The following is a 27,099-nucleotide window of genomic DNA, read 5'->3' as shown; positions in this document are numbered from 1 at the left end:
TCACTCAACCAATAGCAGGGGTCGGCAACCTGTCAGAAGTGGTGTCCGAGTCTTCATTTATTCATTCTGATTTAAGGTTTCACATGCCAGTAATACATTTGAACGTTTTTAGAAGGTCTCTTTCTATAAGTCTATAATATATAACTAAACTATTGTTGTATGTAAAGTAAATAAGGTTTTTAAAATGTTTAAGAAGCTTCATTTAAAATTAAATTAAAATGCAGAGCCCCCTGGACCGGTGGCCAGGACCCGAGCAGTATGAGTGCCACTGAAAATCAGCTCTCGTGCCACCTTTGGCATACGTGCCATAGGTTGCCTACCCCTGCAATAGATGCTACCACATATCTTATTAAATGACCAAGTGCATGGGCCATTAAATAACCTCACTGCCAGCTGGGCCAGAATAGTTTCCTAATAGGCTCGATCCTGCAAGAGACTGAGCAACAGGATTTCAGTCAAGCTAAGCACTAAGCTACATGCTTAATGTTAAACACATGAATAGCTCCCCTGACTTCAGTAGGACCAGCCACATGCATACAGATAAGCACACGCTTAAGTGCTTTGCTGGTGCTCAATACCTTGCAGGATGGAACTGAATGAAAGGAAAAAAGGTGAACAGCCAGCATAAGAATAAAATTGATTTGTTTTTAAAAAATGCCTTCCGTTTTAGTAATGTGATGTGTTATCTGTAAGAGAAATAAGACAATTAATAAGAAAACATAAAGCCTAGTAGCGTTCCTGTTTATTTTTTTTTAAATAGGCATATATATCTATTTATGTCCTGAGCTGTGTGGCGACCTCCATGCATAGTTCCAAATTCTTTGTTGGTGTAAACTGGCAGAACATCGTTGAAGTCTATGGGGTGGTGCCAGTTTATGCTGGCTGAGAATTTGAACCACACAGTGAAAATGTCACAAGAAGAGCTGATAAATAACAGAACTATGTAATATAAAACAAGATACATAGAACAATATCCCACAAGATCATATCCAGAAAGTATGTAACGGAACATTCTACTGAGTCACATACTATATGGAGCCAAAGGATCTTGTACAGAACTCTGAAGATTTTTAGATCTTTATTCTCACTATTGCTTCCTAATCCAGACTCAGGTGACGTGTGTATGTAAAGTGTGGGTTTGTGTGTTCATTAGCTGTCCCTCCCCATCCTCAGTGAAGTCTAAGATCAGTGTAATCTAGGGAAAGTTGCAGCAGTATAACTATGCTGATGTAAACCCCTATCTTTGATACTTAAATAGTCCCCATCACTGAGTGAATTTAGACTCACAACAGCCCTGTGAGTTAGGGAAGTGCTATTACCCTACTTTACAGGCACAGCGATTAAGTGACTTGCCCGCAGTCACACAGGAAGTCTGTGACAGATTAAAGTATTGAATATGTGTCCTTCAAGTCCTGGAGTACTACCCCAACCACTGGACAGACCATATCCTTCCTTTCTTAAAGGGAACAAACCATCCCAGTGCAAAACGGGGCACGTACTAGTGCAACTTACCTTGACAACCTATTGGGATAAACTTCAGTACCGCAAACCTCATTTTACACTGGTGCAGCCTATCTACACTTGGGGCTTGCACTAGCATAAATACATTAGTGCAAAAGACGAACTGCTGTATAGACAGGGCCTTAATGGAAGAATACCCTAGCTAGTATTTTTTTTTACTACCAAGAATTTATTTACTTTATCTCATATACTACAAAACATTTCCTGAATAGTGCCCAAGAGCTACAAAGATGGGTGTGCTAGGAATGGATAGATCACATTGCTACACACTAGTATCCTATGAAGCACAATCATAAATAACTAGGCCTAAACCACAGTTCACTTGTCATATAAATGAATCGAGTTTTTGTTGCATTTGTTCACTGATTTGCTAATTTGTAAAATTCAGTCATTCATAAAGTACCCCCCAGGTACTGGTGCAAATCAGTGAGGTTCAATTGTATTTAGTTGAATTTATTTGCCTGGTCTTTATTTTGCAAGTTGAATGAGGTGGGAAGGAGCTGTTTGGTATGTAACTTGGACTTGTTCCTGTATTTTTTTTTAGTACTGCAAATATTTGTTTTCCCAAAAAATAAAATAATGAGCAGATTGTATGATTATATGGCCCTGTAGCAGGGTGGACACCTGCTCCTGCCTGGAAGGGTCTGAGATAGCCCAGGGAGAAGGCAGTGTGAAGGCTGAGCTGATTAGGGGAAGTGGCTGCAGCTGGGGCCATGCCCCAAACAGCCTCAGCAGGCCCTATAAAGGCTGGGAGCCAGGGGCTCAGGCCAGAGTCTCTTTCTGAGTGCAGAGAGAGAAGGGCCTGGCTTAGGGTTACCATATTTAAAAAATAAAAAAAGAGGACACTCCACTGGCCCTAGCCCCGCCCCTTTCCCACCCCGGCTCCGCCCCTTCACCACCCCTGCCCTGCCCCAACTCCGCCCTTTTCCCACCCCTTCCCCAAAGTCCCCACCCTAACTCCCCCTCCTCCCTCCCAGCCACGCGAAAAGGGCTGCCCGAGCGCTACTGGCTTTACGGTTTGCCAGGCAACCTCCAGACCCTGCGCCCCCGGGGGCAGCTGGAGCCCGGGAGGGGAAGCGCCCAGCCGGGGGCGCAGGGTCTGGACGCTGCCCGGCAAACCATGAAGCCAGTAGCACTCGGGCTTCGGGCAGCCCCTATGCCTCCGGACCCTGCGCCCCCGGCCAGGCACTTCTCCCCGGCTCCAGCTGCTCTGCTCCTCCCCGGACTCAGACTTCGGCTCTGGTTAAGAGCCAAGCTGCCCGAGCCAGTGCTACCAGCTTCGGGCAGCCTCCTTGACTCTGGGCCCCAGCCGCCGGCCGGGCACTTCTCCTCCCCGGCTCCAGCTGCTCTGCTCCGGCGGTGCAGGGTCCGGAGGCACGGGGGCTGCCCGAAGCCGGTAGCGCTGGCTCGGGCAGCTTGGCTCTTAAACAGAGCCGAAGTCTGAGTCCGGGGAGGCGCAGAGCAGCCGCGGGAGAGGAAGTGCCCGGCCGGTATTTTTCCTGGACATGTTCGGCTTTTTGGCAATTCCCCCCGGACGGGGGTTTGATTGCCAAAAAGCCGGACATGTCCGGGAAAAACTGGACATATGGTAACCCTAGCCTGGCTGCAGGAAGCTAGACATAGGGTACCTGTAGTGGAGAAGGGCTGGGGACAGGCTGAGGAGCTGGGGAGCTCCAGCCTGGATAGCCCCAGGCTGCGGCCTAGCGGAAGGCCAAGTGGTACTGGGGGTCGCAGAGGGTAGCCCAGGGCTAGGCCAAGGCAGCAGGTTCAAACCCGCCTTGCCAGTGACGAGTGGCCTATACTGCAGTCTGCCCCAAGGAGTGGGGGCTAGTTGGTGACTGGCAGTGGCCTAGGGCTGAGGCAAGGTGGGGCTAGTGGGTGGGGGTACCCTGGGGGGGGAGACCCAGATCTGTGGGGTACTGCCAGGGGGCAGCGACCCAGAGCAAGGGGCACCAGGGGTCCTGGGAGGGACACAGGGGCCAGAAGTAGGGACAAGGCGGATCACCGGCCTGCAGAGGGCGCTCCAGATGCTGGACGAGCTGATTCCCCGGAGTAACCAGTAGGGGGCGCCGCAAGGGTGAGTCCGGACCCTTACAGGCCCATATAACTGGTTATCACCGTGGGTTTAATTGGAAACCCAAAAAGAAATCCTAACTCCAACAAACAATGAATGGGTTTTTCGCCACAAGGGTTAGAAATTAATAACGCTTTTACCACAGAGAAAATTCACTAATCCACTGAGATCACACTGGCAACGTGGGCAGAACTGTGATTATAAGCAATAGTGCTTTCTTATTTGGCATCTTCCTTCCCATTACTGAGGCTAAATTGAAAACTTTGAGATATATATTACCTAGTAAATACATGGGTCTCTGCAGCTACAGTCTTATCAACATCTCTTCTTCTAGGAATGTTTCCCCCAGACAATACAAGAAATGAACTTCTGCTTTCATTGCTGTAGCATACTTTGTTCGGGTATGTCTGCATTAGAGATGAATAGCATCATCGGATCTTGTGGCATCCACTTTTGCTTGTAAACATTTTTCCCTGCTCCCTCCAGCTCATTCCCAAACATGCTGGTTGTTTCAAGATCTGCTCTGCTACAGGCAATCCCATCAAAGCATATTATCGGAGACTGGCTTATGGTTATTTTCTATGCATGCAATAACTAACCTAAAGAGCATAACAAAATCCAAATTCATTATGAGCCTTTCTTCTCTTTGTGAGTACTATGATGTTGCTGCATAGCTTTTCCTCTGGATTGGCGCTTAATTTCCTCGGTTATTAAGCAATGCTAGTTTACTAAATATCTGAAACTAAACCACTGCAGGTTCTTATACCCAGCCCATCAGATCACCTGACAAGCTGAATATTTCAACATCCTCTTCCACCAACAGAGGCTTAGGAAAGACAGTGTATTGCTAGCCCTGGCAGCTGAAGTTCTCTATTTATCCACAGCTACAACACAAGCCACAGCAATGCAAACTCCCCCTCCATCACAATGCCAATGAAACTCTCAACTACCTCCTTGAGTAAGAAACTCATCACACTCCATATCCATTCAGTCCTTGGTCTGTCCACTGATGTGCATACTTGTTCATTAGGATCTGCACTGAAACCACTTCACACTAGCCACTCAGGGCATGTCTACACTGAGACAAAAAAAGCCTGTAGCTGGCCCAGGTCAGCTGAGTCAGGCTTACACGACTTGGGCTCCAGGGCTGTAAAACTGCTGTGTAGATATTCGGGCTCAGGCTGGATCCTGAGCTCTAAGAACTTGCGAGGGTGAGGGATCTTTTATTCCTGTGTAGACATACCCTCAATGGCCATAGGATAACAGATTTCAGGCTGGGATTTTTAAAGGAACCAAGGGAGTCGTATCCAATTCACACTGAAATCCAATGGGAGAGGGTATCAGAGGGGTAGCCATGTTAGTCTGAATCTGTAAAAAGCAACAGAGGGTCCTGTGGCACCTTTGAAACTAACAGGAGTATTGGGAGCATAAGCTTTCGTGGGTAAGAACCTCACTTCTTCAGATGCAAGTCATGGGAGAGGGGCATTTAATTCCTTAATTCCTTAATTAATCACTACCAACCTGAGCCATATTAGAACCAAGGACTGAAAGGAGAAAGGCTCTGTTTTCCTTTATCAATTCCTTGAACCACTCAGCACCCTGTCCCCAGGTTTTGAATAAAAAGATCCCAGCTGGCAGAATAAAACACCTTGAAGATTATTCCACTGTCACATCTGGAAGGGGAGAAGGAATGGCAAACACATTTCCAATTTTGTGAAATACAGCCTGACACTGCATGATTTTACTGGGCAGCCATAGCTTTCTTTTAACAAAAATAAATAAAGCATATTATTTTTTTCACATGTGCATCTGTTTTGATTAATATGGTAACCAGGTAATACAAAGCACTGTGTGTGACCAAAAGCAGCACGTATTCACACCCTACACTCTACTGTAGTAATATTTATACAAAATATGCCTTGTGAGGTATCATTTGAAAACTAACACATTGATCATCAATATTCTTGTGTAATGTATGTATGAAATGCATATTAAGAGTTATGAGCATAAGATGAAATTATGAGTACAACCTGTGGAGTGGGTCAGCCAGTTTCTCAAAGACAAAGGACTAGCTGACTCCACTAGCCAGCTGTTATCAAAGTTGACTGGCAATCACCTGTCAAGTGGCCATTCTTTGGCAATGGAGGGGGCAGGAAAAGATCGAGCTGCATTTCAGAATAATAATATGGGACCTCTTTCACCACAAGACTCCATGTCTTCTTCCTCCCAGCGGGAATGAACTTAACTAGTGGTAACCCTCAGGAAAATGCCTTTCAAAAGGGTGAGTGGACTATAAAAGTGAGAGGCAAAAATACCCCAGGATCTCTCTCTTTCTCTCTCTCATCAATTATACCTAAAACAACAAAGGAACTGTCCCTTTGACTTTGCGGGCAGCTCCTGACCTGAGAATTTGTTGCTGGGAACATGTGGTAAGGATTTTACCTTGAACCAAGTCTAGCTTGCTAAATGTTAGCTACTAGGAAGCATTTTATCTTTATTTTTCTTGTAACCATAATACCTTATATTTGTGCTCACTTAAAATCTCTCTCTCTCTGTAATTAAATAAACTTGTTTTATTTTTAATCTAAACTAATCCAGTGCTGTGTTTAAAATGAACTGTTTGGTAACTCCAGTTAAAAGTATCAAATTGTTGAATATTGACCCTTTACTGGGGCAATGGACCTTTAATATCTGAACTGTCCAGGGAAAGGCAAGGAAAAGGTTTTGGGAAAATTTGGGACTAGGAGTGTATTGGAGTCACTTTGCAAGTAGTAAGCAAAGCTGATAAAAGCCGGAGTTATGACTGGAGTGTTGCTGCTGAGGTCAGAGTTGCTGGACCAGGGTTGCAGCTATACACAGACTCAGGGTGTGACCTGCCTACTGGTAGGCTGCTTGTGAGCAGCCCTGGTTGGAAGGTACAACAGCAAAGCATTGAGAGGCACCCAAAGGTGCGGGGCAGCCGGTGACACAACCCCTCACCAGTCTGGACTGCATCCCAGAATGTGACACTAGGGTAAAAATTTTAAAGCACCTAGATGACATACGAGCCTACGCCGCATTTTCAAAATGAATCTAAGTGACTTAGATGCTTTTCACATTTTTTTCCTGAGAATTCTAGAGTGCTCTATGCCCAATTAATGATATCCCATTAGATACCTGACCATCAAATGCTTTCTAAGATTAAGAAAAGTAATGGTAAATTCTGCACACTCTGGGGTAACACATATGCGAAATAAATTCTATGACAACACATTTTACGAATCAGAAGCAATAGGGGGTATGTATATTATGCATAGACCCTGCCCCCCAAAACAACTGCCCAATTTAAAATAAGGTGCTTTTACCGTCAGCTTTCCAGCTCTAACCTCCTGCCCTATAGAAGACCCCTTGTCTAAAGGCTCCTCATTACACTAATATATTAGCTTGAGAAGTGTGGAAATGAGCAGAGTTGTGGGTGGATGGGTCCATCACCATCTATATAAAGCTACCTAAGCCAATATGGTAGCCCTGAGCAAAGCACAGTAGCTTATGGAACTACATTGACAAAAGGCCACATGGGGGCCAGGAGAGCTAGGTGTCAGTGTAGAGGCAGGGTCTTCAGCCTGCCACAACGTACGTTGCAGCAGGTGAGACTAGCTTCCACAGCACTAATGCAGCTGACTAGATATTCTGTGGTGGCTTCATTTACATTTTAAAAATTAATGTGTTACTGAAAATGAAAATAAATACTGCAATCATTGCAACATCCCCTGTGTAATGATTTTCATATTAAATTTATTTTGCATTGTTTCTAAATTTTCAGTTTGGGATATGCCACAAATACTTTAGTGACAATGCACAACTGCGCTGCAGAAGTTATCAAGGGGGAAAGCTAGAGGTTTTGGCAGCTAGATGGGAGACGATTGGAGCCTTTGGCACATGGGGAGGCATGAGACATTGAACAGTGGGATAAGTACATTAGCTGGATGTTTCTACTCAGTAGTGAAATAGTTAATGTTGACATGTAGTCATCTCTCGATTTCAGACCAACGTCTCACTGAAATGAAATGGGGCAGTCCAGATTTCTCAGAGCTACTGTTGCAGGCTCTCTGCAGAATGAGGGGCAGAGAGCACGGCATCAGTTAACTTTGAAAACAGAACCATATGTATCTTCACTACCAGGAAGGCTGTCTTCCCGCCCCTTTTGGTGTGTGGAGAAGCCAATCCCCAAATCCCCTCCCCACCAATTATGGAAGATTTCCAGGGACGCTGCAACTTCTGCCTGGCAGAACTTCCAGTCTTCTCACTGGGAATACCCCACATAGAGAATCATGCAGGTAGGTAAAACATTTACACACATCACACACACAAATTTTATTTGTCCTATCAGGCATTTTTTAACACAAATTTTAGCAGCAATATTATTGTGTACAGTCTACTGCTCTTAAACTGCCTTTGTTGGTTTTGCTACAGGGGATCAACTTTGGGGCCACCATAAAGGATCTTGAAATTTTACCCTTTTCCAGATCTGCTGGCTGTGGAAATGGATATTGGCCAAGCCTCTATTATATGTTATGTGTCACCAAACAATTTTTTTTTTCTAGATGAGTTTCTCCACTGGAGTAGGTCTACATCTGAATTTTTAGTCGTGCTTTAAACACATTAATTAATATATGTTAATTAATACAATTGTAAATTCTGGTGTAGACCAAAACCATTTGTTACTAGTCAATCTTAACTGTAGGCTACAGCAACAAAAAATAGAGCCTAGCAATCAGCAACACACATTTGTCTCCTGGTACAAACATTTGTGTAATATCTATACTAGAATTTACAATGGTGTTAGTTAATATGTGCTAAGCATTTGTTAAAAGGCAACTAAAAAATTCAAAAATGTCACCTTCGTTCGCAAAAGTAACGTTCACACATGTTTCTGTGGGTCATTTAGAGGGGTAATAAGTTAAATATCATATATTAAAACACAGCTGTGTTATTAATATTAAGTAAACATTTTAATCAATTACTTTTCACCATTCATACTTTTCACCACCAGTGGTGATGAATTGGGTTTGTTTTTATACTTTACTGTCCTCTTACAGAGCCCCGTTACCCCTATTTCAAATTTTGTAAATTAAACACTCTGCAGTAAAATCAGTACACTCAGAAATCCTCCCTCCCCCCTCAAAAGGAGCAATACAAATATTTCCAGCAAATGCACTTAAAACAAGTTTGGTTCTAAGTGCTGATACCTCCCCTCCTCGTCTATGGCTTTAAGAAAACATATTTGTACTTAAAATGGATATAACCAAAAGAACAGATTTCCCAGAACATCGCCCCTTTCTCTGTGGGCATGAGATTGCACACACATGTGCACATACATGGGGTTTATGAAAAAATAAAAGGAGGACATTTCTGTGAAAGCGGCTTCTTAAAATATTGACTACACATCATCAGGGTTTCCAACTCCTGTGATTTTTATCATGAGTATCGTTATATTTGTTAATTTTCTTAAAGCCCCAGTGCTGGAGTCCATAATTATGTGAGACTCACAGCTTTTATGTAAAAAAAAAAATGAGTATGTTTCTAGCTCTCCTGGTGCAGAGAAATGCATGAAAATATGACTTGAGTGCACCCTAAAGACTCGGAAATCAAAAGGCAAATAAAAAATACCAACATTTTTTATTTATTTTAAATCTCATAATTATGCCAATTTTGTGATGTGGGGAGGCCTGATTTATAATTTTGGAATGCTTTTGGGTTGCAATGCTGCATTATGGTCAAATTCTGAATAAATACCTCCAATGGGTGCACATGCACATTATTTTGGAAGCAACACTTCAGCATCTGCGTTTAAAAACTGAATCCAAAATATTACGATCATTTTTCAAATGAGTGTAATTGTAAATTGACATGAACTGTCTCACAGGGGTGTACCGGAGAAAACACACCAGTAAATGGCACATCCCTCCAAAACTAAAAATTGGGTAAGGGTATGAACATTTTTTGGCAGTTGTGAATACTGAGGGGAAAATAGCTTAAATGACATAGATTCCAATCCCCCAGTTATCAGATCTGTGGACAGGGAGAAAAGGTTAGCAACACGAACAGCTAGTTCTTATTAAAAAGGAGTTGTGATCCACTAGTATGCTCCAGAAATCTTACGTTTATCATATAGGACACCTACTTCCAAAATGATCTGAATAATACTGCTGAGTAAGAATTTGGGGTCCCGAATTCATTCTACTGACCTCAGTGATTATGTCATTTCACCAAGTTAAATAAGAATTTCCTAAGAAACCTTCTGCAGATTTTTTTTTTAAATTGTCTTAATATAATAAAAAGATTGGACAATGGACTAACTTTTCAATATTTATAATTGTTGCTCCCAACCTTGAAATGGGAACTACAAGCACTTTGGTAAATGGACAGGCAGGTTGTCTGGTAACTTCTCTAAATGTATCCATTACTGAAAGGAAGACTAGTTAGTAAGCAACTTCGTACAGCACTAACTCTCAGTGTATCACAACCGATAACTTGACATCTCCAGCAAGAGAATATACTGACAGTGAGAATATACACTGGAAAATGACATCATGTTAGAACGTGTTAACTGACATATTACATAGTAGCACTCACTATACACAAGACTGTTGTGTATGAAATCATGTTAGCTGTTTGTAGCCAGGCTGCTAGATCCAGATTAACAAATATTCAACATCATGTTCATTAACAGATGTTATAACATGATGCCAGTTCCCACTGTAGACAAGCCCCAAAGACACTTGTTTTCCACCTGTCTAGCAAAAGAAGCACACCAGGGTAATAACACCTTTCTTGTTCTTATTACCAGATACTAGATTTACACATATGTCTAAGAACAGATTATCACCAAATGTTTAAAACATTAGTTTTCATTCCAAAATCTTTATGCACTTGTTACTTCCATTGAAATCTATAGGAGTTTTCTGTGGGACTGTAAAATGGAGCCCTAAGTGTATTTGAGAGAGGTGATATTTGTGACCCAATGCAATGCCTTTGAAAAAACTGCTTTTACCAAACTGTAACAAGACTCTGTGCACGAATTTCTACTCATGCCAGTGTTTCCAACAATTATCGTTGCAGGAAAATTTCGGATCCTGTAATCATAGGAACCAACTCCATGGGTGCTCCAGAGAACACCCACGGGGAAAAAATGGTGGGTGCTGAGAAGCCAGCTCCTCTCCTTCCGCCAGCAGCCCCACCAATCAATGCCTCCCTGTACCTCCCAGCGCCTCCTACCTGCTGCAGATCAGCCTTTTTTGTGGTATGAAAGCGGCGCTGGTGGAGGGAGGGAGGAATGAGTGTGGGGCACGCTTGGGGGGAAGGGGCGGAAAAGGGGGAGGATTGTAGTGGGGGTGGGAAGAGGTGGGGCGAGGGCTTGGGAGGGAGAAGGGGTGGAGTGGGGACAGGAAGAGGTGGAGGGGGGTGGGGCCTCAGGCAGACCTGGGTGGGGTCAAGCACCCCCTGGCACATTAGAAATTCAGCACCTCTGTCTGTAATACAGTTTATGGAGCTGCTTACTCCCTGGGATAGTTGTGAGGTTAAATGAAAAAGACTGACTAGCTATCTACGGTTACAATTTGTGTAAAAGAAAATAAACTTTGAAAAAAGCTGTCCTATAAACAGTTTTAGTAACAACTTCCAATCCTTTACAAACATTAACAATTTAAGACCCAAGCATTGGTTAACCCTCAAGCTATGACTGGAATAGAGGCACAGAGAGGCTAATAGTCAGACTTTCAAAGGTATTTAGGTGCCTAAAGATGCAGATAGATGCCTAATGGGATTTTTAAAGGTGCCTAAGTAGTTAGGACCTAACCAGTTTATCTGCTTTTGAAAACCCCATTAGACTCCTAACCAGATGTATAGATGCCTAAATACCTTTAAAAATCAGGGTCTAACTGACTTGTCTAAGATTTCACAGGAAGCCAGTGGCAGAACTGAGAACTGAATCCAACAGCCTTGACTCTGAGACAGTGGTTCCCTGACTGTGGGTCGCAACCCCAAGTGGGGTCATGACATTAGCAGATGGGGTCACAGCGATCTCTAGAGCACACAGGATGCCATTTTGCTTCACACAACACGACCTTGCATGTATAGTGCACATGAGGTCACAATGCATAGAGGATGCCATTTTGTTCTACACAATGGCATCCTCCGCACAGCATGACCTCACATGCACCATATATACAAGATCACGCTGTTTTGAGGATGCCATTTTGTGGAGCAAATGGCATCCCTCATGCAGCATGACCTCACACATACTGTGTATGTGAGGTCACGCTGTGCAGAGGACACCACTTTGCTCAGCATTCTCCATGCTGTCCGGAGTCCTGGGAGGAAATAATTCATTAAAATGGGGTCATGCCAGCAAAAAGAGTGGGAACCACTGCTCTAAGGCCTGTTCTACACTAGGAACATTTGCCAGTATAGTTATGTCGATTAGGGGTGTGATTTTTTTACATTTTTATACCTGCAAAAGCCCTAATGTAGACGTAGGTATATTGGCAAAAAAATATGTTTTTACCAGTATAGCTTATTTCATTTGGGGCTATACCAGCATGTCACACCACAGTCCCTACCTGGAGCGCATACACCCCTTCCCCACGGAAGGCGACAGCATGACAGGTATGGCAGTCTCAGTTTCCCTTTTCAGATTCCCCAGTAACTCCATGCAAGCTCTCTTGACACAATAATATCTTTATCAGAGGGGTAGCCGTGTTAGTCTAGATCTGTAAAAGCAGCAACGAGTCCTGTGGCACCTTATAGACTAACAGACGTATTGGAACATGAGCTTTCGTGGGTGAATATGCACTTTGTCAGATGCATGCTGCTTTTAATAATATCTTTGGGGCTGGTTTATTATAAGACATTGTTCAAATGGTTCAAAAATAAGCCCCAAGCACGTATACTATTGTTCTCACCCCATGTAAAAGTTTGTGGATGACACAAAGCTGGGAGGTATTGCTAATACAGAGAAGGACCGGGATATCATATAGGAAGATCTAGATGACCTTGTAAACTGGAATAATAGTAATAGGATGAAATTTAATAGTGAAAAGTGCAAGGTCATGCATTTAGGGATTAACAACAAGAATTTTGGTTATAAATTGGGGACACATCAGTTGGAAGTAACAGAGGAAGAGAAGGACCTCGAAGTATTGGTTGATCACAGGATGATGATGAGCCACCAGTGTGATATGGCCATTAAAAAAGCTAATGCGGTCTTGGGATGCATCAGGCGAGGTATTCCCAGTAAAGATAAGGAGGTGTTAGTACCGTTATACAAGGCACTGGTGAGACCTCATCTGGAATATTGTGTTAAGTTCTGGTCTCCCATGTACAGGTACAGAGAAGGGCTACTAGGATGATTCGAGGAATGGAAAACCTGTCTTATGAAAGGAGACTCAAAGAGCTTGGCTTGTTTAGCCTAACCAAAAGAAGGATAAATATCAGGGAGGGAGAGGAATTATTTAAGTTTAGTACCAATGTGGACACAAGAACAAATGGATATAAACTGGACATTAGGAAGTTCAGACTTGAAATTAGACAAAGGTTTCTAACCGTTAGAGGAGTGAAGTTCTGGAACAGCCTTCCAAGGGGAGTAGTGGGGGCAAAAGACATATCTGGCTTCAAGACTAAACTTAATAAGTTTATGGAGGGGATGGTATGATGGGATAGCCTAATTTTGGCAATTAATTGATCTTCGATTATTAGCAGGTAAATTAGCGGTTCGCCACCCTGGGCCAATGGGGGCGGCGAGGGCGAGTGATGTGCTGGCCGCGGCTTCTCGCCGCCCTCATTGGCCCGGGACAGCGAACCGCGGCCGAACCTGCCGCGTCAGCAGGTAAATAAAACTGGCCCGGCCGCGTGCTGAACATTGCCGACCCCTGCTCTACATAGAACTGTATATTAAACATCTTTCCCTGCAGAAAACTTCTTGTTTACTCATAGAAGTGGGTCAGAAACCATGTGACTGTATCTGAAGTATATGTGAAATATGAAACCGAGTGGCAAAATTTTAGAAAATGCAAGTTTTTTTAAAAGTGCTTCATTACTTTAAATGTATTTTATTTGGCAGAAGGTTAGTGAGATTGCTGGTGCCCAGGGTCAGATCTGAAACATTTTTTACTTGAAAATCTCAGATCATAATGTAGCTGACACCATAAAAACTTTTACATGCTCTATAGTAACACAACTGGCCTAACTTACTTACGCTAATTCACTCTAGTACTAATTCTATTGGGTCTGTTTCTAATGCCATTTACACCAGCATAAATTTGGAATAACTCCACTATAGCCAATGCAGTTATTCTAGATTTAGACAGGTGTGAGATCAGAATCAGACTCATAATTTCAGTAAAAATGTGTATTTGTTCCATATAACATATTTTAAAGTAGGAAGAAAAGGTTAGAGACGAATTCTGCTCTTGTTTGTGCCACCCCACAATGACCTTAGTAGGGCCACATAAATGCAATTGTAGAATTTGGCCTTTAAGTTTTAACACGCCTAATTTTGATGCTGCCCTTATCCCCCTTACCTTTTTAGAGGTCTATTGTAGTAGCCCTCTTAAGGCTCATACCTGGTCTTAGATGTACATGATTACCACTGAAACACATCCTAGGATAGAATTAGATCCCAAGTACAAGAAAATATAATGGCTCAATGACTGGAATTGAGGGGTGTTCTAATGTCCTCTGGATATGCAGTGCAGAATCCTAAAACTTGATTTTCCTCACATTTTAAAAAACATCTCCATATTTCTAAAAGATCATGTCAAAAACAGGGGAAACTATCAGTTAAAAAGAGGTTATCAGATACGATCAGATGCATCTCTCTTTCCATGGAACTTAAATAGATTATGACAAAAAAACTACAAGACAATTGCTGTGCCCCCTCAAGAAGAGGAGGTTACTCAACTTGTACAGAAGAATGATGGATCTTCAAGAGCTATGGATACACCACTGTAGGTATATGTGCATCCCTGTGCTTCTCATCCAAGACCTTTGGTAGCTGGGTCTGTTCGGCCTGCATATGCACTCTCCCCTTCTCGTGCTCTGCTTCGAGGCTATTTATTGCTGTGTGGGCGAACCACCCTGAGTTCCTTCTCTACTTCAGAGTCCATATCAAGAATTCAGAAGTAGAAGGGAGGAGGGCGGAGCACCCATGGAGAGACACTTCTTGAAGAACCATCGTTACTGGACAAGGTGAGTAATTTCCTCTTCTTCTTCAAGTAGTATCCCTATGGGTGCTGCACTGTAGGTGACTCCAAAGCAGTATCCCTAATGGGAGGTTGGGGCTTCAGAGTCAAGTCTGTTATGGATGGTAATACTGCGGAGCTGAAGCTAGCGTCGGAAGCAGAGTCCCAGTAATCGCATAGTGTTCTGCAAAGATATGTATAGATGCCCAGGTGGCTGCTTGACAGATTTGCGAGATGGTAACATTTTTGAGGAAGGTGACAGAGGAGGAAACCAACCTCATGGAGCGTGTGTGAATTCCAGATGGAGGTACTATATCGTGACCATTTCCCCTGAGTCATGAGATTATTGAGGTGTGTACCTCAATCCAAGAGGGATGCATCCTTTCTGAGAAGCAAAGTTGGGGGGGGGGGGGGAAGGCTGAGTGAACGGGACCCCCTTACACACATTTTACAGGGTATTTCCACCAATTCAGGGAGTGTCTGACCCTGGAAGGCATCAAGAGAGGTTCATCTAACCTGTCTTTCTTTAGCCTGTAAACCAAGATGAACCACATCTGCAAACACCTCATGGGTAGCCTGGCATGAGATATGATGAACATACCGGCCATTATGTGCCCCAGAAGCTGATGGCAATGTCTGGCCAAAGTTTGAGGGCTGGTTTGAACTATCTCTAAGTGTGGGTAGGCTGTGAAATCTATGTTATGGAAGGAGCACCCTCGCTTGCAGTGAGTCAAGGTTGGCTCCTATAAACTCCAAACATTGTACTGGACTTAAACTCAATTTTTGGATGTTGAGGTGCAGGTCTAGGTTCATGAATACATGCATAGTTCTGTGGGTGAATGGTAGGGCTTCTTCAAAGGAGCAGGCCTTCAGGAGACAGTTGTCTAAGTATGGGCAGATCATGATCCCCTGGGTACATAGGTGAGCCACTACTATGGAAAGGACCTTGGAGAATACTCTGGGAGCCGACAAGAGGCCAAAGGGGAATACTCTGTACTTGTAATGTCCTGATCTAGAGGAAATATGGGGACTTTGTCTGTGAGACGGTAGGATCGATGTGTGGAAATATGCATCTTGGAGGTTGAGGGCCGAGAACCAATCTCCCTGTTCCTGAGATGAAATAATCGCTGCTAGTGTGACCATCATGAATTTTTGGGCCTTGACATATTTGTTCAGTGCCCTGAGGTCCAGTATGGGTCTCCAACCTCTCTTTTTCTTGGGGATCAGGAAATATTGAGAATAAAAAACCTTTGCCACGGAGATGCAGAGGGATGGAAGAGGTAATCTATCTCCTGTCGCAACAATCTCTCATGACAAGGGTCCTTGAACAGTGATGGAGAAGGGGGTGGGGAGGAAGGGAAGTGAAATGGATAAAATACTCATTGGTGATAACCTCCAAAACCCATTTGTCGGATGTTATGTGTTCCCAATTGTGGCAGAATTGGGAAAGTTGGCATCCAAAGGGATGCAATGGATTGGGAAATTGCAGCTAAGTCTAAGGGAGTGGTCCCTCAGGACCTTGATCTCTCAGATTGCGATCTTAAAGATTATGGGCTTGATGGTTTGAACCTCTGGAATTTGAATTTCTTTCTCTGTGGCTCAGAGTAGCATTGTGGTGGAAACTGCGGTTTATGCGGTCTGTGAGAAGGCAGAGAACTACATTTTCTCTCTTGTCTGGGCATAGTGACCGAAGTGTGGCTCTGGAGTCCTTGAGTGAGTGAAGTGACGCATCTGTCTTCTCAGCAAACAACTTAAGAGCCTTCGAAGGAGAGGTCATTGACAGTTGCTTGCACCTCCTTTGGGAAGCCTGAAAGATACAACCACAACTCTTGCCGCATCATGACTGCTCTTAAGATGGAAGGCCACTCTTTCAGATGCATCACGTGCCTTCTGGAGTGCTATTTTGGCCACTAACTGCCCTTCGTTGATAATGGCTCAAAATTGTTCTGGTTGTGATTCTAAAAGATGGTCAATAAAGTGTTAAATTTGGTATACACCTCTCTCTATATATAGATATAACGCTGTCCTTGGGAGCCAAAAAATCTTACTGCGTTATAGGTGAAACCACGTTATATCGAACTTGCTTTGATCCGCCGGAGTGCGCAGCTCCCTCCCCCCCTAGAGCACTTTACCATGTTATATCCAAATTTGTATTATATTGGGTCGCATTATATCGGGGTAGAGGTGTAGTTTATATAATTACATTTTACAGTTAAGGCCTGGTAGTTTGCAATTATAAACTGCAGAGTAGCAGAAGCACAGGCCTTTCGTCCAAATAGGTCAAGGTGCTTCCAGTCCCTATCATAAGGGGTAGGCTTGGAATGATGTTGCTGGCTACGGGAGTTCACTGTACCTATCACGATGGAAATAGGCGGATGGTGGGAAAAAAGAAATTCAGTTTCCCTGGGAGGTACGTAATATTTTTTTATCGGCCCATTTGCATATCAGTATGGCCAATGCTGGCATTTGCCATATAAACTTAGCTGAGTCCAAAAGCACCTCATTGATGGGGAGCGCTATCCTGGAGGAGGATATCCATTAGCTTAAGGTGAGTGTCTTATCTCCTCAAGAAGTATCTTTAATGTATCTGCCACCCTCTTAGTCAGAGAGCTCAAAGCTTTCTTTTTGGAGGTCTTACGTGGGGTGTCCGAGGATTTCTTTCTGGATTCACTGGCCTTGGAGGAGGAAGGCTGTAGAGAAGACTCAGGTCACCTGGGAGACCTCTGGGTGCAGGTCAGACGCAGGCTGAAGAGCTCCCTATATGAGGAGCTGCTGTAGTTTCAGTTCCCGGTTTGTTTGTTTTTTTGGGTGGATGGGGGTGGGTCTGTCTTTAGCTTCTGACAGATAGTACACTTCTGTGGAATGCAGTGGTCTCTGAGGCAAAGGACACAGCGGGAATGTCTGTCCGTTACCAGAATGGACTCCTTGCAAGAGAGGCATCTCTTAAAACCAAGAGAACCGGGCATACCCCTTACTGGGGGTCAATCCCCAGTACTGGGGGGGAGGGAAGGATAATAGAAAAAAAAATATTTTTTTAAACAGGAAGAGAAAAAACCTAAAGGAAATTATATGAGACTAAGAAGAAAAACACTAAAACTAGCTAAGAATGAATTTCTAAAGAGTAGAAGTATCCGTGAATGGACAGCTAATCGCTGCGTCCTCTCTAGCTGGGGTGAGGGGAGGCACCTAAGAAGGAGCAGAGGGTGGTTTGTCCGTGCAGCACTAATTAGCCTGGAGGCAGAGCACAAGGAGGGGAGAGCGCACAGGCAGGCCAAACAGACACTTCTACCAAAAATCCCTGATCAGAAGTGCAGGGACGCATATACACTCACAGTGGGGCACCCATGGGGGGGGGGGGAGGGGGCACTACTCGAATTAGAAACAAACACTATTTCAGTTTAACAAGTTGACAAAGCTACCTAAGGAAACAAAATTTTGACATCCTCTTTAATAAAGCACTGCATAGTGCAACTCAAGAAAGAGTAACAGGACCTCCCCACTTCAAAACTGTACACCCCAGACATTTTAACCTTTGTTGCTGTTATTTAAACTTTCCTTCTTCCTTTGATGCAGTCATGCATTTTCTCCAATGACTATTTTTATGCAACAGGTCACTGAACCCCTTTCGTACCAATAGCACCATAAAAACTATTTTCTGTATTAATTTAAAACAGACACCAATTAATATTTTTGTTACATCACTATCATAACTTGTCTATAGAGTTTATTTGAAACACATACTGCATTTAGGCAAACAGCACTATGAGAAGCACTGCTGTATGTAGCATTAGGAGGTTTTATCAATAATGTAGTTAATAAGCAGAGGTTTTGTGGGCAACCACACTATGTTATAGGTTATCTGAGAACATTTACTTTTGCTTATCTTATTTTCCATCTTAAAAATTAATGAATTAAGAAATCCTCAGAGGGAATATCTGGGACATTCAAATTTATCACAAATGTTTCTGACTTCTGCCGTCGACAATTATTCTTACTGTACTAAATAATTTATTTTCAAAAAGAGGTACAAAAAAAATCAAATTCTAACATGAATTATGGTCAAGATAAAGATCTGCCTTGGAACACTTCTAGAAAACTCAATATGAAAATACATTTACCTTCACTTTTATGCCCGTAACGAAAATTAGAAAAACCACAGACTGGATGACAATGTTTGCAGTTCTACTACACAAGTTAATTCTGTAGTCAAACACGCTGAAAAACCACAATATGTTAGTTTTATATGCCCATGAATGTGAATAGTTTTAGGCATTACTACATAGTAAGCAGAAGTCATCACTAATGATGCAAACCTGATTAGCAATCGCTTGTTATGCAGCAGAACATGAGACCTTGAAAACTTGGAAATCCAAATGCTCTCCAAATCAACACTTTGCAGAATTGAAATCTTGGTTTGCATAGCAGATGTTGCCACACATTGGAGAACAGCTATTTCCATGCTTAACAAAGAAAGCGGATGCAATCTAGCTTTGAAATGCGGAAAAAGAATGCCACCATAAGAAGCTCTAGGGGGGGTAGGGAAACAAGCTGCATCCCATAACATTTTATGATACAAAATGAGATGCAGGCAATGTAATTTCGCTTATGTGATTCAGTTACAAGCAGTGCAAATGTTATCTTGCTGGTTATGCTTTAAAACAAAAGACTGAATCTGCTTGTTTAGCAACCAGTGCAACAGACATGTAAAAATCATGACACAACATACCTGCAGTAGAACAAATAGGCACCACAATGAGTGAATTTCACCCCATTACAGTGAATGCAGGCAAGGAACAGATTAAACCTTACTTAAACCTTTAACCCAGGTTGTAAATGGTGCATTGGAGTGAATTTTACCCAACATAAATATTGCCAACACCAAATGTTTAAAAATGATGTGTCAGGCCCCAAAAATCACAAGATTAGCTTAAAAACATGAGATCTTTAAGAAGAATGTTTTGGTTCTTTTTATTTGCTTTCTGGTTTTCTACAGTTGTCACACAGGCAAGTTATTCTGGAATAAAGTGAGGTGTGAATTTAAATCACTATAGCTATTCCAGAATAGTTTATTCTGATGCAATAGTCATTAAAGTCCATTTCCCCAGGCCGATAAGCCTGGACACTTGGGTTACATTTTCAAGCTTTTCTTTGCAACCAAGAAGGTTAGAAACTTATCTTTGTTTCTTTTTTTCTCAAATGAAAGCTGAAATTCTCATGTAAGCAGTTACCTTTCGTAGCTGGGGCTTTAAGGACAACACCAGCTATTGTGAGACACTTAATAAAATCACAAGAGTTGGCAACACTGACATGCAAATATATGTTAGTGATATTTGGCTGCAACCCTATTGGATTGTATCAACACAAGTAAATTTTTTGGGAAGGGGAGTTGCTTTTAATAATAAAATTTGCAAAATTCTATCCACTCAGTCATACAGGGTAATTAGGTTTTTTTGACATGCAAATAAGGTATCAGTTTTTTTCATTATCATCATCATCATCATTGTGGCAAGAGTAGTGAAGCATTTTGTGCATGGGCTGGTAAAGTTTCATAACAGCTTTGCCATGCTGTAGTCTCTTTTTTTTAAATTCTCTATGACCTTCCAGCAAAATGATCATAAAGCATTTTGAAAATACTGAATAACTAAACTTCCTAATGCTCCTGAGAGGCAGGCAATATTATTTTGCAGATGAGGAGACACAAATTAAGTGACCTGCCTGAGGAGATACAAAGTCCAGTCCGTTAAAGAGCTGGGAACAGCTGTCCTTTAACCACTCTTTCCTCTAAACACAGAACTATTTCTCTCAGGAATTCTATTCTTTTGTAGCGTTCTTTACATTTTCGCAAGCAATTGCAATCTGGCAACGTGACCAATGTTGCTACTAGCACATCATTAAGGCCAGGATCCTACGCTAATTGAAGTCAATGGCAAAAATCCCACTGACTTTAATGGTGGAGGATCAGGGCCTAAGTGACAACATTTTGTTCACCTCAATGCACCAGTAGTTGTTTAGCTGAAACTGTTGTAACCTCTGTGAAGTAGGGTCAATTTTTTTGTTCTATAGTTTGGTCCGGGTATTTGATTAGAATAATACAAATAATAAATAGCATACGAATAATTGAAAAATGAGTTGAAGTTGAATTTTCAGTTCTGTTCATTATGGTTAAAACTGACCAGTTTCTTTCACAAATTTTCACATTCCACACATCTTCAGCACCAAAAAGCAACACATCTAAACAAAAGCTAGGTGAAGTCTCTAGACCTGGTCAAAAAAACACAAGTAGTGATTCACAAATATTTTCATGTCTAGAAAAAGCAAAGCTGGCTTGCTGTTACTGGTGGTGCTATATTATCCATTATCCATAAGAACATACAGTAAGTACCAGCAGAAATGTTCAACCATTTTAGGTCAAATGATTAGTACTGAAAGTTATTTGTTATTCATTATTCTCTTCTTTGAAAAATTTCAGTCATCTAATCATGGAACAAAAACAAAACCATGTAACTTAAGTGACCAATCACACACCTTGAAAAACAAGCTCACAAAACAACCAATAGGCTAACATTTTTCACACAAACTATTAAGCAAATACGAATACCAAATAGACCCATAGATAGGGTGTTTCTGAGCCAACCTTCAGAAAAAAGGGCTAAATTGGCAAGAAAAGTTATTTGCAAAGAATAATTCACCCAGCTCTAGAAATTGCTTCAGTACTTGATCATTCATTAATATAGGGTTACCATATTTTGTGCCTCCAAAAGGAGGACACTCCACGGGGCCCTGGCCCCGCCCCCAGCCCCGCCCCCTCCCCCTCCCCAACTCCGCCCCTCCCCAAAGTCTCCGCCCCCTCCCCTGCTTCCCGCGAACATTTGATTCGCGGGAAGCCTGGGCAGGTAAGGGGGGGTGTGGGGGGAGGAGGTGCGGCCCAGGCTGGCCCCCCCGGCGGCTCCAGCCTGGGTCGGCTCGGGCCCTGGGGTGCCGGCCCTGGCCCCCGGCCGACCACCCCCGGCCCGCCCAGCACTGCCGGCCGGCCCCCGGCGGCCCAGCACACCCCCCGGCTCCGGCGGCCCAGCGCACCCCCCGGATCCCGGCCCCGCGGCCCAGCGCACCCCCCCGGCGGCCCGGCTCCCGGCCCGACCCCCCGGCTCCCGGCCCCGCAGCCCAACGCACCCCCCCGGCTCCCGGCTCCGCGGCCCAACGCACCCTCCCGGCGGCCCGGCTCCCGGCCCGACCTCCCGGTCCCGCGGCCCAGCGCACCCCCCCGGCGGCCCGACCCCGCTGCCCAGCGCACCCCCCCGGCGGCCCGGCTCCCGGCCCGACCCCCCGGCTCCCGGCCCCGCGGACCCCCGCGGCCCAGCGCACCCCCCCGGCGGCCCGGCTCCCGGCCCGACCCCCCGGCTCCCGGCCCCGCGGCCCAACGCACACCCCCCCCCCCGGCGGCCCGGCTCCCGGCCCGACCCCCCGGCTCCGCGGCCCAGCGCACCCCCCCGGCGGCCCGGCTCCCGGCCCGACCCCCCGGCTCCCGGCCCCGCGGCCCAACGCACCCCCCCGGCCCCGCGGCCCAACGCACCCCCCCGGCGGCCCGACCCCGCTGCCCAGCGCACCCCCCCGGCGGCCCGGCTCCCGGCCCGACCCCCCGGCTCCCGGCCCCGCGGACCCCCGCGGCCCAGCGCACCCCCCCGGCGGCCCGGCTCCCGGCCCGACCCCCCGGCTCCGCGGCCCAACGCACCCCCCCGGCTGCCCGACCCCGCTGCCCAGCGCACCCCCCCGGCGGCCCGGCTCCCGGCCCGGCACCGCGCGCCCGGCCCCGCGACCCCGGCTCAGCCCTCCCTCCCGATTTTCCCGGACATGCCCGGCTTTTGGGGGATTTCCCCCCGGACGGGGATTTGAGCCCCCAAAAGCCGGACATGTCCGGGAAAATCCGGACGTATGGTAACCCTAATTAATATAAACTAAGGTTCTATTGTCACTGTTTGCAGCAGACCCTATTCTACAAGCTGGGAAGTACTCTCAACATCTGCTGACTTCCCAGCGAGTTTAAGGGGCCTACCTCCTCAAAGGACATGTTGAGCAACTTGCAGGATTGGGCCCATTCTCTTTAAACTTCCAGGAACAGTTAGAAGGCTCAAGCAAATCTGCCTCATAATATGGCTATTGTACTAAATTACTGGTCAAAAGTGAAATTTGTCTAAAGGTGCCCATTGAAAGGGGAGGGGACATTGCAACTGGCTCTCTAGCAGCGGCTTCAATCACATAAGGAAGTGAATCTAATGCCTTACACTTTTCAGATGCACTCTCCACAAAGGGGGGTGGGGGGGAGGGTATTACAAATTCTCCTGGATCATGAAACCCTTTTTCCATTGTGACAAAATTTCTCAGATCTCATGCATTCAACAGTCTTTCCTGGTGAAATGATTAACATGCAGTTCCTAATTCTGAGGAATTGCTCTGATTTTCTCTGCAATGTGAGAGCCTCTTTGTACTCCAAATCATCATCACCAATCAATGGCCACAGTGAATTTCTTAGAGGTACCTGTGTCCTTGCTGTAATGATTCCATGGCTGTACACCCTCCACAGTTGTCATCAAGGATCACTCCAAACACAAATTAGCTAAATAAGCATCTGTGTAGCCAGTCTGTACACCAGCTAACTAACGTGTGATATAATAGTCAACAGTAGATCCGATAATTGCTCCTCTAGAGGGCAGTGGTATATAAACAAATCTATATAAAACCATATGAGCCAGTTCATTGCTTTGTCCTTGACCTTTGATAAATAACCATGACCATAGCACAGCATGCACAAGTCACAGACTTGCCATCTAGTTATTCCTCAGTCTGAGGAGACCTACCATTTGTATCATCAGACCTTAGTGAATCTAGGTTTGTTTAGCCACATTCAGCTCATTCAAGCTTTAGATGGCATGCAACCTCACTGGAATTTAACATGTCATCCTACTTGGGGCATGTGCCACTCAATTTTCAGCTCCCAACCAGATGGTAAAAATGCAATTCCAATCCAAGTGTGAGGGGTACATGCACAATCTTTGGGAGGACAACTGTAGTATGATACAAATAAAATTCTGCCTTAGCACAATCTCTCACCAGCTAACCAGATGTCAAAGTTATGCACTAAGGTGAGTACAAAGTTGTACCATTTTTGCATTTGAAATTAACCACAGTAAATCACTATTTACTGCACAAACAGTTCAAATGGGCAGAGCAAAGGGAAGACTTATGATGACCTGATTGCTACTTCCTGGATTTACCCCAGTGGTTCCCAAACTGTGATTCCATGTACCAACAATGGTTACAGAGTACTTGCTGATGGTCCATGTAGCGTCAGCTGGTCACATGGTCCTGGCTCCTCCTTGTTTCCAGCTGCTAAATCATATTAAGAGAAGCTAAATATACAATAAATATTACCCTATTACTCTTCCGTGTGAGCAATTGGCCCATTGTTGCTACAGAGATGCTACTCAGCCACCAATGGTAGGTGAAGTAGTCAGTGTAATCAAGAATGGGAATGGAGGTACTTACAAGATCAACTCTCTATTGCGATGTGGTCCACACCATGAAAAAGTTTGAGACACTCCCAGCTCCCCAGTGCAATCTCGGTATTTTTATTTTGCTATTATGTACAAGGACAGAGTACAAAGTTTACATTGGTTTTGTCAAGCTCATTAGGCTAAATTCTCTTTTAATACCAAAGGTAGTTTGAACTTGCATCATAGTTTTAACCCTCCAAAGATCCATTTTGTTAAGGATGGAGTTAGATTTGAGTCTCATAAACTTCCCAACCAAACAGACTCAAAAATACTTTCCCCATAATTTACTTTCATTCTTCCCCTCCCCAGGCTGCTGTCCCACCCCGCAAAAAGGAGAAAATTTAGCACTTGTGAGATTGAGGTAAATAGCAGCATTGATTTGTGCCAGCATTATTTATTGTGCTTGGGCACCAGGTTTTGCAACTTTCCTCACCATCTCTCCCAATGCCTCTCAGTCCCTACCTACTCGGCTATTCCAATCCTGTGCCTTTTTTGAGGCTAGACCGCGACTACTACACCACCCAACCCTCCTCCCTCTTTTTCTTTTTTACTTTAAAAGAAGTATACAACTATATTGTAAATGAAAATTCAAGTTCGCTTTGCAGCCTTCATTCACAGGATTTTTCTCACAACACCTTGATTTTTTTCCCCCAAGGGACACAGTGACATGAATGCCACTTGAACTGCCAAACCTGGGAAAAGGAACATTTCAATCAACTTCTAAGGCCTTGTCTACACTGCCATTTTACAGTGCTGTAACTTTCTCACTCAGAGGTGTGAAAAAACACCTCCCTGAGTGCTGCAAGTTTCAGTGCTGTAAAGTGGCAGTGTAGACAGTGCACCAGTGCTGGGACGGTTCCCAGCACTGTTAGCTACCCCCTGGGTGGGGGTGGGTTTTTTACAACTCTCTCCCAGCGCTGGTGCCATGACTACACAGCCACGTGTGGACATACCTATGAATCAGACCTCCAATGTCCAAATTGCATCTGAAGAAGTTAGATTTTTTTACCCACGAAAGCTCAATAAATCTGGCCTTTAAGGTGCTACCGGACTCCTTGTTTCTGTGGATACAGACTAACACGGCTACCACCTGATACCTAATGTCCAAATGTTACTTCATGCCTTGCTAGTAACCTTATAGCATGATTATCACTGTTGCTTCTTATCTTATGGCCAGCTCAAAGGTCATCTGCCACGGTCAGATAAAACTCAGGCTTGAACTATTATGTTAAGTGAACATTTCTTCCCACCTTGTTCTTACTAAACTCCGAATGAAACTGATCACTCTAGGTTCAGATAATGCAGAAATTGTTGGGATTCTGCTGAATTAAAAAGCAAGTTACAGCTTAAAAAAAATGCCATAAAGATGCAGGTTTTCAACAATCACAAAGGCATTTATGGATGTAACCATCTTCCCCAGGCAACTGGTAAGTGTTACCTATAACACACCCAATGACCTTTTGTAAACTTCTTTTTAGTCACAGAAATAAAGACAACCGACCAAATTATGTGCTCAGTTACACCTGGATAAGTAGAAGGGAGTGATCAGGCTAACTATATTTTAACACCATTGAAGTCATTGGGAGTTTGCCTGAATAAAGAACTCTGGATTTGTCTGTTAGGGAGGTAATTATGAAACTTCAGACAGCATAGCAGTGTTGGTGAGGAGTGTGATTTTTTTTTTTTTTTTGGCCACATTTTTATACCAGCAAAGGCTTTAGCATAGATGCAGTGATACAGGCATAAAAGCACTTCGTTGGTATAGCTTATTTCACTCACCAAACCAGTATACATATTTTTTGATATAAGCTGCATCTATCCTAGGAAGGTTTACTGCTATGGTTACACCAGTATAGCTATGCCAGCCAACCTTTCGTCATGTAAACTAGATCTACTTCAGTTTTCCTGTTGGAGGGGATGATCAGACTGGAGGACAGAGCTAAACAGGAGGATATCACCATATGGTTCTCAAGGAAAACAGAGAGAGAGAGGTCAGGGCAGGTGTTTCAAGGCTTCTTTCCCCCACCATGTTCCGCCAGCACAGCTCCAACGGAACCATGTTGACAGGGATCTGGCAGCTTACAGCTCAGCTCTGCCAGGGACCCTGGGGATCCCCACCTCAGAGGAAGCCCAGTGGAAAGGTATTACAGTCTGCAGAGCTCAGGATGGAGAGATAAGACAGCCCCAGAGTGCTTAATGTTTGAAACCTGACATGTATCCTTTCTCCATGGCCAGTCCACTGGAATCAATGGGAGTTTGCCTGAGCAGAGGGAGATGATTTGGCCTCATGGTTCTGAGAAGAGCTGTAGGTGCCCTGGTTTCCCTGACAATGAGCGACACCACAACTGCCACATGTAAAAGGAATGAGAACAGGCATTTAGAATGGGATGTTTCTTTTTAACATTTGTCTCAGGTGCTTGTGATTTCACTGACTCTGGCAAAGAAACCAGAGGGTCTGAAGCTCAGATCTCTCTCTGCCTTAGGGACCTGCCCTGTTCCCATGGAAGTCAGTGTTAAAATGCCCACTCTGATCTCAACAGATGCAGAATCAGGCCTTCAAGGATGTGGTAATTGTCTTGCATGACAGAGTCCTGATTCCTGCAGGTTTGGACAATGGTGGGAAATCCTTTCCCCTTGTTCTGTAATGTTACAAAACAATTCACTAGCACACTGAATGCTGACCCCTTTGAACCACCCATCACCAACCATGTAAACCCATAACCTAGACATAATTTGC

General features: G+C 44.2%; 1 protein-coding gene across 1 annotated transcript in view; it reads right to left on the bottom strand.

Annotated features, from left to right (window-relative positions):
- The window catches only part of MPPED2 (metallophosphoesterase domain containing 2), a 135,718-nt gene that overhangs the window by 85,590 nt on the left and 23,029 nt on the right, over positions 1 to 27,099 (bottom strand). The gene's annotated exons all lie outside the window — the stretch shown is intronic.

This window comes from Malaclemys terrapin, chromosome 4 (assembly GCF_027887155.1).
Source record: "Malaclemys terrapin pileata isolate rMalTer1 chromosome 4, rMalTer1.hap1, whole genome shotgun sequence".
NCBI lineage: Eukaryota > Metazoa > Chordata > Testudines > Emydidae > Malaclemys > Malaclemys terrapin.
The sequence above is the reverse complement of the archived record's forward strand: the minus strand, read 5'-3'. Positions and strand labels throughout refer to the sequence as shown.